Raw genomic sequence first — 12,182 nt, forward strand, 5'->3', positions numbered from 1 at the left:
GAAAGAGGGAAACTCAAAGAAACTGAAGTGGCTTACCCTCAGCCACCATGGAGCATAGCTGGTACCCCAACGTGCGGCAGCCATACTGACTACCTGCTGAAGGTCATTCTAAGAGCCTGCCACCCTCTGCGGTGCCACCCCTGCTCCCCGCAGAGGATCATCAACAGAGAGAGATAATAGGCAACGTGCCAGAAGTCATACAGCTAGAAAGTGACAGAAAGGGACTTCCAACTCAGCCCCGTCTCCACGGCCCAGGCTCTGAATCAGGGGCTCTCAAAATGTGGTCTCAGGACCACCAGCACCAGCATTGCCTGGGAACTGGTTAGAAATGCAGACTCAATCAACCACAAACTCTGGGGATGGCACTCGGTACCTTGTACGTTAACACGCCCTCCAGGGGATTATCCTGCTTGTTACAGCCTTGAAAATTTACAATGATGGGAAGTTTTACCTTGGAAGGCATCTTTGGGCATCTCTGGGCAAACACTAATCATTAGGAAGTTTTTGCTTTGGATAAGCTGAGCCCTCACCCCCTGTATTCCACCCGTGTTCTGCTCTACCCTCCTGGGACCGAGGAGGTGAAATCAACTCCGCATCTTTCTTCTCATATTTTTTCTATTTATTTTTTTGGTCGTGCCCCGTGGCATATGGGATCTTAGTTCCCCAACCAGGGATCAAACCTATCCCCCTGCATTGGAAGCGCAGAATCTTAACCACTGGACTGCCAGGGAAGTCCCTCTTCTCATATTTTCACAACTTGTTCCCTGGCCCCAGCTCAGCCAGGAAAATTAGAACTCTCTTCCTAGGAGGGCAGTGACAGGGGATGCTACAGGTGTGCAGGAGCACAGGAAGGTCTCACCCGGTGGACAGGAGCAGAGGCTGGAGTCTCCGCCAGGCTGAGCAGGATGCCAGGAAGGACCAGTAGGACAGACAGAGCCATCTGAGGGCTGGAGGGATGGGCGCTTAGGGCTGCAGAGCACTGCAGAGAAAGGATAGTGAGTTTGTTTACTTATTCTGTAGCTTTACTGAGGTATAATTGATAAGCAAAAAATGACAGACATTTAAAGTGTACCTCTTTGTAAGTTTGGACATATGCTTTCACCTGTGATGCCATCAAGGCAATAGACACATCCACCACCTACAAAAACTTCCGTGGGTTGTTTTTTGTTTTAGTTTTTTGTTTATTTTGTCACATAAGATCTATCCCCTTAATGTATTTTTTCCTTCCGGTTTTACTGAGAAATAATTGACATGCAACACTGTATTAGATTAAGGTGTAGCTGTCACTGTTTGCAGACGACATGATACTATACACAGAGAATCCTAAAGATGCCACCAGAAAACTACTAGAGCTAATCAGTGAATTTGGTAAAGTTTCAGGATACAAAATTAATGCACAGAAATCTCTTGCATTCCTATACACTAATGATGAAAAACCTGGAAGAGAAATTAAGGAAACACTCCCATTTACCACTGCAACAAAAAGAATAAAATACCTAGGAATAAACCTACCTAGGGAGACAAAAGACCTATATGCAGAAAACTATAAGACACTGATGAAGAAATTAAAGATGATACCAACAGATGGAGAGATATACCATGTTCTCGGATTGGAAGAATCAATACTGTGAAAATGACTATACTACCCAAAGCAGTCTACAGATTCAATGCAATCCCAATCAAATTACCAATGGCATTTTTTACAGAACTAGAACAAAAAATCTTAAAATTTGTATGGAGACACAAAAGACCCTGAATAGCCAGAGCAGTCTTGAGGGAAAAAAATGGAGCTGGAGGAATCAGACTTCCTGACTTCAGACTATACTACAAAGCTACAGTAATCAAGACAATATGGTACTGGCACAAAAACAGAAACATAGATCAATGGAACAGGATAGAAAGCCCAGAGATAAACCCACGCACCTATGGTTAACTAATCTATGACAAAGGAGGCAAGGATGTACAATGGAGAAAAGACAGTCTCTTCAGTAAGTGGTTCTGGGAAAACTGGACAGCTATGTGTAAAAGAATGAAATTAGAACACTCCCTAAAACCACACACAAAAATAAACTCAAAATGTATTCGAGACCTAAATGTAAGACCGGACACTATAAAACTCTTAGAGGAAAAGATAGGAAGAACACTCTCTGACATAAATCACAGCAAGATCTTTTTTGACCCACCTCCTAGAGTAATGGAAATAAAAACAAAGATAAACAAATGGGACCTAATGAAACTTCAAAGCTTTTGCACAACAAAGGAAACCATAAACAAGACAAAAAGACAACCCTCAGAATAGGAGAAAATCTTTTCAAATGAATCAACAGACAAAGGATTAATCTCCAAAGTATATAAACAGCTCATGCAGCTCAATATTAAAAAAAAAAACAACCCTATCCAAAAATGGGCAGAAGACCTAAATAGACATTTCTCCAAAGGAGACATACAGATGGCCAAGAAGCACATGAAAAGCTGCTCAACATCACAAGTTATTAGAGAAATGCAAATCAAAACTGCAATGAGGTATCACCTCACACCAGTTAGAATGGGCATCATCAGAAAGTCTACAAACAACAAAGGCTGGAGAGGGTGTGGAGAAAAGGGAACCCTCTTGCCCTGTTGGTGGGAATGTAAATTGATACAGCCACTATTGAGAACAGTATAGAGGTTCCTTAAAGAACTAAAAATAGAATTACCATATGACCCAGCAATCCCACTACTGGGCATATGCCCAGAGAAAACCATAATTCAAAATGGCACATGCACCCCAATGTTCACTGCAGCACTATTTACAATGGCCAGGTCATGGAAGCAACCTAAATGCCCATTGACAGACGAATGGATAAAGAAGATCTGGTACATATATACAATGGAATATTACTCAGCCATAAAAAGGAACGAAATTGGGTCATTTGTTGAGACGTGGATGGATCTAGAGACTGTCATACAGAGTGAAGTAAGTCAGAAAGAGAAAAACAAATATCGTATATTAACACATATATGTGGAACCTAGAAAAATGGTACAGATGAACCAGTTTGCAGGGCAGAAATTGAGCCACAGATGTAGAGAACAAATGTATGGACACCAAGGGGGGATGGGGGTGGTGGTGTGATGAATTGGGTGATTGGGATTGACATGTACACAGTGATGTGTATAAAACTGATGACTAATATGGACCTGCTGTATAAAAAAATAAATAAAATAAAATTCAAAAATTAAAAATAAATAAGTTTAAAGAAAGAAGCAGAATACAAGGGGAAGGGGAAGAGGAACAGCCAAAAGGAACACTTTTCAGGTATGGGACTCAGATGGGATGGAGTAGGCAGAGGAGGGCTGCTTTTGTTATAAACCTTGCAGTATATTTGACTTGTAAAACTATGTATGATTTTTCTGAGTGATTACTTTGATAAAAAATTAAAAATAAGTTTAAAAAAGAAAGATTAGGGCTTCCCTGGTGGCGCACTGGTTGGGAGTCCGCCTGCCGATGCAGGGAACACGGGTTCGTGCCCCAGTCTGGGAAGATCCCACATGCCGCGGAGCGGCTGGGCCCGTGAGCCATGGCCGCTGAGCCTGCGCGTCCGGAGCCTGTGCTCCGCAACGGGAGAGGCCACAACGGTGAGAGGCCCTCATACCGCAAAAAAAAAAAAAAAGAAAGAAAAAAGAAAGATTAAGGTGTACAACCTGAAACTAACACAACATTGTAAATCAACTATACTCCAATAAAATTTTACAAAGAAAAAAGGAAAAAGAAGTAGAACATTAACCACACCACAGAATTTCCCTTCCAATCACTATTACTATTCTCTTCAGGGTTAAACTGATTTTGAACCTTGTAAATTAGCTTAGCTTGTTTTTGAACTTTATATAAATGTAATACTACTGTTACACACACACACACAGAGAGATTAAGGTGTACAGCGGGGCTTGACATAGGTATATATTGTGAAATTATTACAATAAGTTTAGTGAACATCCATCACCTCATATAATTGCAAAAAATTTTTTTCCCTGTGATGAGAACTTTTAGGGTTTATTCTTTCAGCAACTTTCAAATATATAATACGATGGTATTGGTAATGATTGTCACCATACTCTACTTTACATCCCCAGTATTTATTTATCTTGTAACTAACTGAAGGTTTGTACCTTTTGACCATCTTCATCCAATTCCTCCATGCCCCCAGCAACCTCGACCTTTGGTAACCACCAATCCGATCTCTTTTTCTATGGGTTTATGGGTTTGTTTTGTGTTTTTTTAAGATGGCACAGAAAAGTGACATTATACAGGAACTTCCCTGGTGGCACAGTGGTTGAGAATACGCCCGCCAATGCAGGGGAGCTGGGTTCGAGCCCTGGTCTGGGAAGATCCCACATGCTGCGGAGCAACTAAGCCCGTGCACCACAACTACTGAGCCTGTGCGCTAGATCCCGTGAGCCACAACTACTGAGCCCGCGTGCCACAATTACTGAAGCCCGCATGCCTAGAGCCCGTGCTCTGCAACAAGAGAAGCCACCGCAATGAGAAGTCTGTGCACTACGACAAAGAGTAGCCCCCGCTCGCCGCAACTAGAGAAAGCCCGTGTGCAGAAACGAAGACCCAACGCAGCCAAAAACAAACAACAAAAAAAATGAGATCATACAGTATTTGTCTTTCTCTGTCTGACTTTTAACATATTATAAAGTGCAGAATACCCTATTGTTAACTGAAGTTTCATCCCTACGTCTTTTTGTCTTAAATATATAATAGAAAGTTAAAACGAACATTTCCGAATTTTTTGAAGTTTTTGTGGAGCACACTTATTTAAGTAAAACAAGAGAGCTGTTTTACTTAAGTTTTATTTAAGTAGAACAAGGGAGAATACCAAAGGAAGGAAGGAAGAGGGTATCTGACACATAAAATATACCCCACCAAACCCCACAATGCATGAGTGACCCAAGTTTAAGAACCACAGAGGCATCACCACTCCCCCCCTACCCATTCCCTTTGGCCCATCACCAAGCCCTGAAATGCCTCATTCTCACTCCCTCCTCCACCCCCTTCCCAGACCTCCTGTCCTTGTACCTGCCCTCACCTGTGCCCCGTCACCACTTGCCCCCATTTCTCCCCTTCCCCCCATCCTTTCCTACCTCCCTGTATCCTCCCAGGACCATCACCACCTCCCTGCTCTCACCTCACTGGATTTGGCAGCTCTCCCCAGCTCTCTCCAGTCTGGTCTGGGTCCCAGCTCCAGAGACTCCAGCTTTTATGCCTGAGGAGGGAAAGCAGGGGAGGCGGTGCTCAGCAAACTAGGAGACAAGAGGGAGAGAGAGTGGGGGTTGGACTGGGCCGAGCTGAGCGTTCACCCGCAGGAGAGGCTTTTCCTAGCTGCTCTGTGAGGTCACAACAAGGATGCTTCTCAGAGGGAAAAGTTTCTCTGCCGCGGTTTTCCCCACAGGCCCTCCAGCCCGAGGCGTTTGTTCTGCATTTATCGAAGGACCTCCCCCGTGCCATGTCTGTATTTGCGGGCAGGGGGCAGCAGGGGTGGGTGGGTGCAGAGCTTGGTATTCTTAGTTCTATCCTCAGCCTTGATTTCTCTTGACCTGTAGCTGGTGTTTGCAGTTCCCTTGCTGAGTCCTTTTCTCCTCTCCTGCACGAGGCACCTGGGTCACCTCTTTCCTTGTTTTTTGTGAATCTCCCCCTCCCTGGAAAATAAGCTCAGTGCGGGAGGGGGGGCATTTAAGTCCTGCTCATCACTGAATTGCTAGCACAGAGGTGCTCCACCAGGTGGGCACATTCGGCTGTGCTCGGAGACTCTTTGGCTTGTAGCGACTTGGGAGGGTGCTTCTAGCATCTAGTGGCCAGAGGCCAGGGGTGCTGCTTGACACCTTCTAGTGCAGAGGACAGCCCCCCAGCAAAGAACAATCCAGTCCCAAACGTCCATAGTACCAAGGATGGGAAACCCTGCAGCAGCCCCTAAACGGTACCCAGAACTCAATAAATACTTGTTAGATGAACAAATGAAGTGCATGTGTGTGTGTGTGCGTGTTTATCTCCCTCCCTCTCCGTTTCTGTTTCTGGGTTTATCTGTTTCTCTGCCTCTTGGCCCCGGACAGCATCAGTTTTCCAGAGGCATGTACTCCTGGCTTTGCCCTGTGCTTCCTGACATTCTGGTCCTCACGGGACACGGTTTTCCTCATCTCTATGATGAAGGCGCGCTCAGCCTCTGAGACCCTTGCCTGTATTCCGCGGGGCTCCATTCCAGCTCCTCATTCCAGCCCTCCTGGAGTCCAAGCTCGCTCTGCTCGCCGCACAACAGGACAATAAATCGGAGAGAAGGTGTTGAGGCAAGGAGTACGACTTTACTCAGAAAGCCGGCAGACGGAGAAGATGGCAGACTAAAGTCTCCAAATAACCATCTTATCGGGGTGTTACCTTTCTTTTCTTTTCTTTTCTTTTCTTTTTTTTGGCTGCGTTGGGTCTTCGTTGCTGCGCACAGGCTTTCTCTAGTTGCAGTGAGCAGGGGCTACTCTTCGTTGCTATGCGCGGGCTTCTCATTGCGGTGGCTTCTCTGTTGCTGAGCACGGGCTCTAGGCGTGCAGGCTTCAGTGGTTGTGGCACAAGGGCTCAGTAGTTGTGGCTCGCGGGCTCTAGAGCGCAGGCTCAGTAGTTGTGGCGCACGGACTTAGTTGCTCCGCGGCATGTGGCATCTTCCCGAACCAGGGATTGAACCCGTGTCCCCTGCATTGGCAGGCGGATTCTTAACCACTGCACCACCAGGGAAGTCCCTGAAGTAATTTTAGATGTACAGAAAAGTTGTCCAAATAATTTCCAGATACTCAGAAGCTCTACATGTTTACGTTTTACCACATTTGATTTCCCTGGACACCCACCCCTCTGCCTCTCTCCTCTCCATATAGGTGCATAGAGATATTCTGAACTGTGAGAGTAAGACGCAAACATGATGCCCCTTCACCTCTAAATTCTTCCGTTTTTTCCTAAAAACAAGGACGGTCTCATAATCACAGTAAAATTGTCAAAATTGCAGAATTAACACTGATACCGTGCTGATATCAAAGCTACAGACCTTATTAAAATTTCACCAGTTGTCGTAGTAATTCCATTTATAACAAAAGAAAACAAAAAGCAAACAAACCCCACCTCCACACCATACCTCTCTAGTCCCCTACACTGGAAGCCTTCCTCTACCTTCCTTGTCTTTCTTGACCTTGACATAGTCCTTGACATTTTGGGGTGCACCAGTGACTTGTTTTGTGGGACGATTTTCAATGTGGGTTTGTCTGGCATCATCTCATGATTAGATTCTTGGTATGCACGTTTGGCAGGAAACCCACAGAAATTATTGCTGTGCTGTTGTAGGAATTATCTCCTTCTGGGCACATCCTATCGTGGGAGCCTGGGAGGTCAATTCATCCACTCCAGGTGATGCTAACTTTAATTGCCTAGCTAGGATGGTGCCCATCAGGTGTCTCCACTGCAAAGTTCCTTTTGTCCCTTTGTAATTATTAAGTGCCTTGTGGGAAGATAGCTGGTGAGTATGTAAGTGTGCTTCCTTACTCTCCCTCTCTCTCTCTTTATTTTTTAAAAAATTTTATTGGAGTATTGTTGATTTACAGTGTTGTGTTAGTTTCAGGTGTACAGCAAAGTGATCCCGTTATACGTATACATGTATTCATTCTTTTTCAGATTCTTTTCTCATATAGGTTATCACAAAATTCCTTGCTCTTTCTTTTTTTTTTTTTTTTTTTTGCGGTACGCGGGCCTCTCACTGTTGTGGCCTCTCCCGTTGCGGAGCACAGGCTCCAGACGCGCAGGCTCAGCGACCATGGCTCACGGGTCCAGACGCTCCGCCGCATGTGGGATCTTCCCGGACCCGGGCACGAACCCGTGTCCCCTGCATCGGCAGGCAGACTCTCAACCACTGCGCCACCAGGGAATCCCCCTTCCTTGCTCTTTTGAGAGAGTTTTTGGAAGCATATCTCTCTACATGTATGGCTATGGATATGGATATGCATATACATATATCTCTCTTCCTTAAAAAGCCCAAAGCCCTAGGAGTTGTTACATCATCCTGTCACCATGAGAGGGAGCCAAACCTAGGACGATCCAACACCCAGAGTTTCCTTGTGTTCCTTTGTTATTGGTGTGTGTGTGTGTGTGTGTGTGTGTGTGTGTGTGTGTGTTAAGAACACTGGCATTATATGTGGAATTAAAAAAATGTTACAAATGAATCTATTTACAAAACAGAAATAGAGACATAGATGTAGAAAACAAACTAATGGTTATGGGGGTGGGGGAAGAGGGCGAGGATAAACTGGAAGATTGGGATTGACATATACACATTACTATATATAAAATAGATAACTAATAAGGACCTACTGTATAGCACAGGGAACTCTACTCAATACTCTGTAATGACCTGTATGGGAAAAAAATCTAAAAAAGAGTGGATATATGTAAATGTATAACTGATTCACTTTGCTGAACAGCAGAAACTAACAATTGTAAATCAACTATAATCAATTAATTTTTATTAATTTAAAAAAGCAATTCTCATGAGATCTTCCCTCTTGAAGAATCTTGAGGTGCCCAGTCCGTGGTTATGCAGATCTCTGGAGCATATTCATCTGGCATAACTGAGTACCTTTCCTGGCCACAGCAACGTGAAACGAGAAATCAGCAACAGAGGAAAATTGGAAAGTTCACAGACACGTGGAAATTAAACAGCACATTCCTCAGAACCAAGGGATCAAAGAAGAGATGGAAAGTCAGGAAATACCCTGAGTTAGGCTAGATGACAGATTTTTGTAACTTGCCCTGAAGGCTTCCTGAGAGATTACACCTCCCACCCCCACTGTTACACCTAAATTTTCATGGGGCAGGCCGGGGGGGATTTTAAGGCCAAGGTATCAACAGCGACTGGTCCTCAATGCGCTCATCCAAAGGGTGAAAGAATATGCCACCCCAAGATATGCCATATTCGCATCTTGATTACTCTGAGCAGTGGGCACCTGACACGAAGAGCAAATGCAGGGAGAGACTTCCTCCCCCACCCCCCTCCTTCCACAAACACATTCTACTTCTGCTGGGAACACTCATTAACATCCAAAGGGACTGATTATCCACTGCATTTATTTACTATCTAGTACTTGAAGAAGTGAGGTGGGAGGATTTAGCCTGCTCCCAACAAACAATATATTTAAGCGTCTACCTTAGGATTAAGGTTGTAAATGGAAAGACAGAGCAGAAACTTGGAGCAGGAAGCAGAAGGAACTGGGTTTTCCGTCTGCTGTCTCCTTCTATAGAATCCTGAGAAAAGAATAGGGAAGTAGAGATGGGGTGGATAGAGATAGGTAGGTAGGTAGGTGGATGACTGATAGATTAGAGACAGATAATTGATAGTTGCTATGTACCTGAAAGATACAGACAGTGATGTTGGATAGATGATAGATTGATAGATATTGATAGATGATACATAGCTGAGAGAGATGATAAATGATAGATAGGTATAAATGAAAGATAATTGAAAACTACACAGCTAAACAATAATCCAAGACCTTAATTAAAACTGCTTCACAGACTTTTGTGAAGATTGAATGACTTAATGTTTAAAGCATTTAGAACAGTGCCAGCTACTTATGGAGTACTCAAAAATAGGAGATATGGCTAGGTAGCTACACAGCTAGATATCTGCATGGATGGATGGAAGGAAAAAACAGACAAAAAGAGAGAGGAAAAGACACGGAGAGTCAGAGAGAATATCTGCACCTAAGATTCATGCTGCTTCTAAGAGTCAAGGGAACAAAACAAATATTTCCAGAGCAATGCTAAGTGAATGATAAAAGGATAGCTTCTGTATTGGACTTCTACTCTATGCCATGCACTGTGCTAACGTCTTTATTTAGGCTATCTCGTTCAATCTGAAAATAGCCCCATAAAATGGGTACTATTATGATCTCATTTTACAGAGGGGAAGTGCAGGTTCTAGAGCTGGAATAGTGTCACTCTCCCAGGGGTCAGAGACGAGATTCAGCCACAGCTCAGGTGCTCTTTGGCCAGCACTCCCAGCCAGTACATTGGGCTGCATCTTGGGTTCCACTGTCAGCCACGTGAAGCAGGCAATGAGCGTCTCAGTACATCAACATCCCTATGAGTTTCTGATTAATTCTTTACTCGCAAATCCTAGAAGAAAGGTAACTCAGTCAAAAGTTATACATATTCTGAGGTTCTTTTTGTTTTTAATTAATTAATTTATTTATTTTTGGCTGCGTTGGGTCTTCGTCGCTACGTGTGGGCCTTCTCTAGTTGTGGCGAGTGGGAGGCTACTCTTCGTTGCGGTGCACAGGCTTCTCACTGTGGTGGCTTCTCTCGTTGCAAAGCACGGCCTCTAGGCACGTGGGCTTCAGTAGTTGAGGCACGAGGGCTCAGTAGTTGTGGCTCATGGGCTCTAGAGCACAGGCTCAGTAGTTGTGGCGCATGGGCTTAGTTGCTCCGCGGCATGTGGGATCTTCCCGGACCAGGGTTCGAACCTGTGTCCCCTGCATTGGCAGGCGGATTCTTAACCACTACGCCACCTGGGAAGCCCAGAGGTTCTTAATATATATTTACAAACTGTCTTTCAACAATAGGGTGCCAGTTTGCAGTTCCACCAACACTACAGACAGGTACCCATTGCACCTGGGAAGGTTACAATTTTGAGGGAAGGTTAGTGAGAGGGGTTGGGAAGGACCCAAGCATTGTTGGTGCAGAAGAAAGACCTAATTGAATTACTGAACCAGAAGGGAGAGAATTCTTAGATTTTTAAAAGAGGGATGGGTTGGTGAGGCTGCAAATCATGATATCAGAAGGGTCAAGATATCCAAGAGGTGACAGGATAGGAACCCATGGTCAGGAAGAGAAATTTCAGGGTTGACCCTCCTAAGAACATTTCTGTGTGAAGCTGGTGAATCAGAATGGAGTGGAGCCAAGGAGGCGTACGAATGTTGAGGACAGCATGTGGAAAGCATCACTGGTGCTGACGGTGTGTTCACGCCAGGGACTCAAGTGGAGTGATGCTGCGAGGAGTGTGCTGATTCGTGCTGGAGCTTGCGAAGGTGGGAGAGCTTCCTGCAGTTCGGAAGATGAAAACAGCCATGATGGGGAGTCAATGGAATAGTATGGCTTAGCCTTTAACAGGCAGTGGGCAGCAAGATGTGGAAATTTTTTAATTATAGTTGATTTACAATGTGTTAATTTCTGCTGTACAGCAAAGTGATTCTATATATATATATATGTGTCAATTCTTCTGAATATTCTTTTCCATTATAGTTTATCACAGGATTTTTTTTGGGAGTGGGGCATATTTATTTATTTATTTGGTTGTGCCGGGTCTTAGTTGCGGCAGGCAGGCTCCTTAGTCGTGGCACGTGAACTCTTAGTTGCAGCATGCATGTGGGATCTAGTTCCCTGAGCAGGATCGAACCTGGGCCCCCTGTATTGGGGCGCGGAGTCTTATCCACTGCGCCACCAGGGAAGTTCCCCTATCACAGGATTTTGAATATAGTTCCCTGTGCTATACAGTAGGATCTTGTTGTTTATCCATTCTATATATAAAAGCTTACATCTGCTCACCCCAACCTCCCACTCCATCCCTCCTCAGCTCCTCCCCCTTGGCAACCACCAGTCTGTTCTCTATGTCCATGATTCTGTTTCTATTTCATACATAGATTCATCTGTGTCATATTTTAGATTCCACATATATGTGATATCATATGGTATTTGTCTTTCTCTTTCTAACTTCACTTAGTTTGATAATGTCTAGTTGCATCCATATTGCTGCAAGTGGCATCATTTCATTCTTTTTTATTGCTGAGTAATATTCCATTTTGTGTGTGTGTGTGTGTGTGTGTGTGTGTTTGTGTGTGTGTATGTGTATGTATACATATCTTCTTTATCCGTTCATCTGTTGATGGACATTTAGGTTGTTTCCATGGCTTGGCTATAGTGAATGGTGCTGCTATGAACATAAGGGTGCAGATATCTTTTTGAATTATAGCTTTGTCTGGATATATGCCCAGGAGTAGGATTTCTGGATCATATGGTAATTCTATTTTTAGTTCTCTGAAGAACCTCCATACTGTTTTCCACAGCAGCTGCACCTACATACATTCCCACCAACAGTGCAGGAGGGTTCCCTTGTCTTCA

The sequence above is a fragment of the Delphinapterus leucas genome, chromosome 20, assembly GCF_059928025.1.
Source record: "Delphinapterus leucas isolate spDelLeu-1000000601 "Yukka" chromosome 20, BTC_Dleu_Yukka2, whole genome shotgun sequence".
In the NCBI taxonomy this organism is placed as follows: domain Eukaryota; kingdom Metazoa; phylum Chordata; class Mammalia; order Artiodactyla; family Monodontidae; genus Delphinapterus; species Delphinapterus leucas.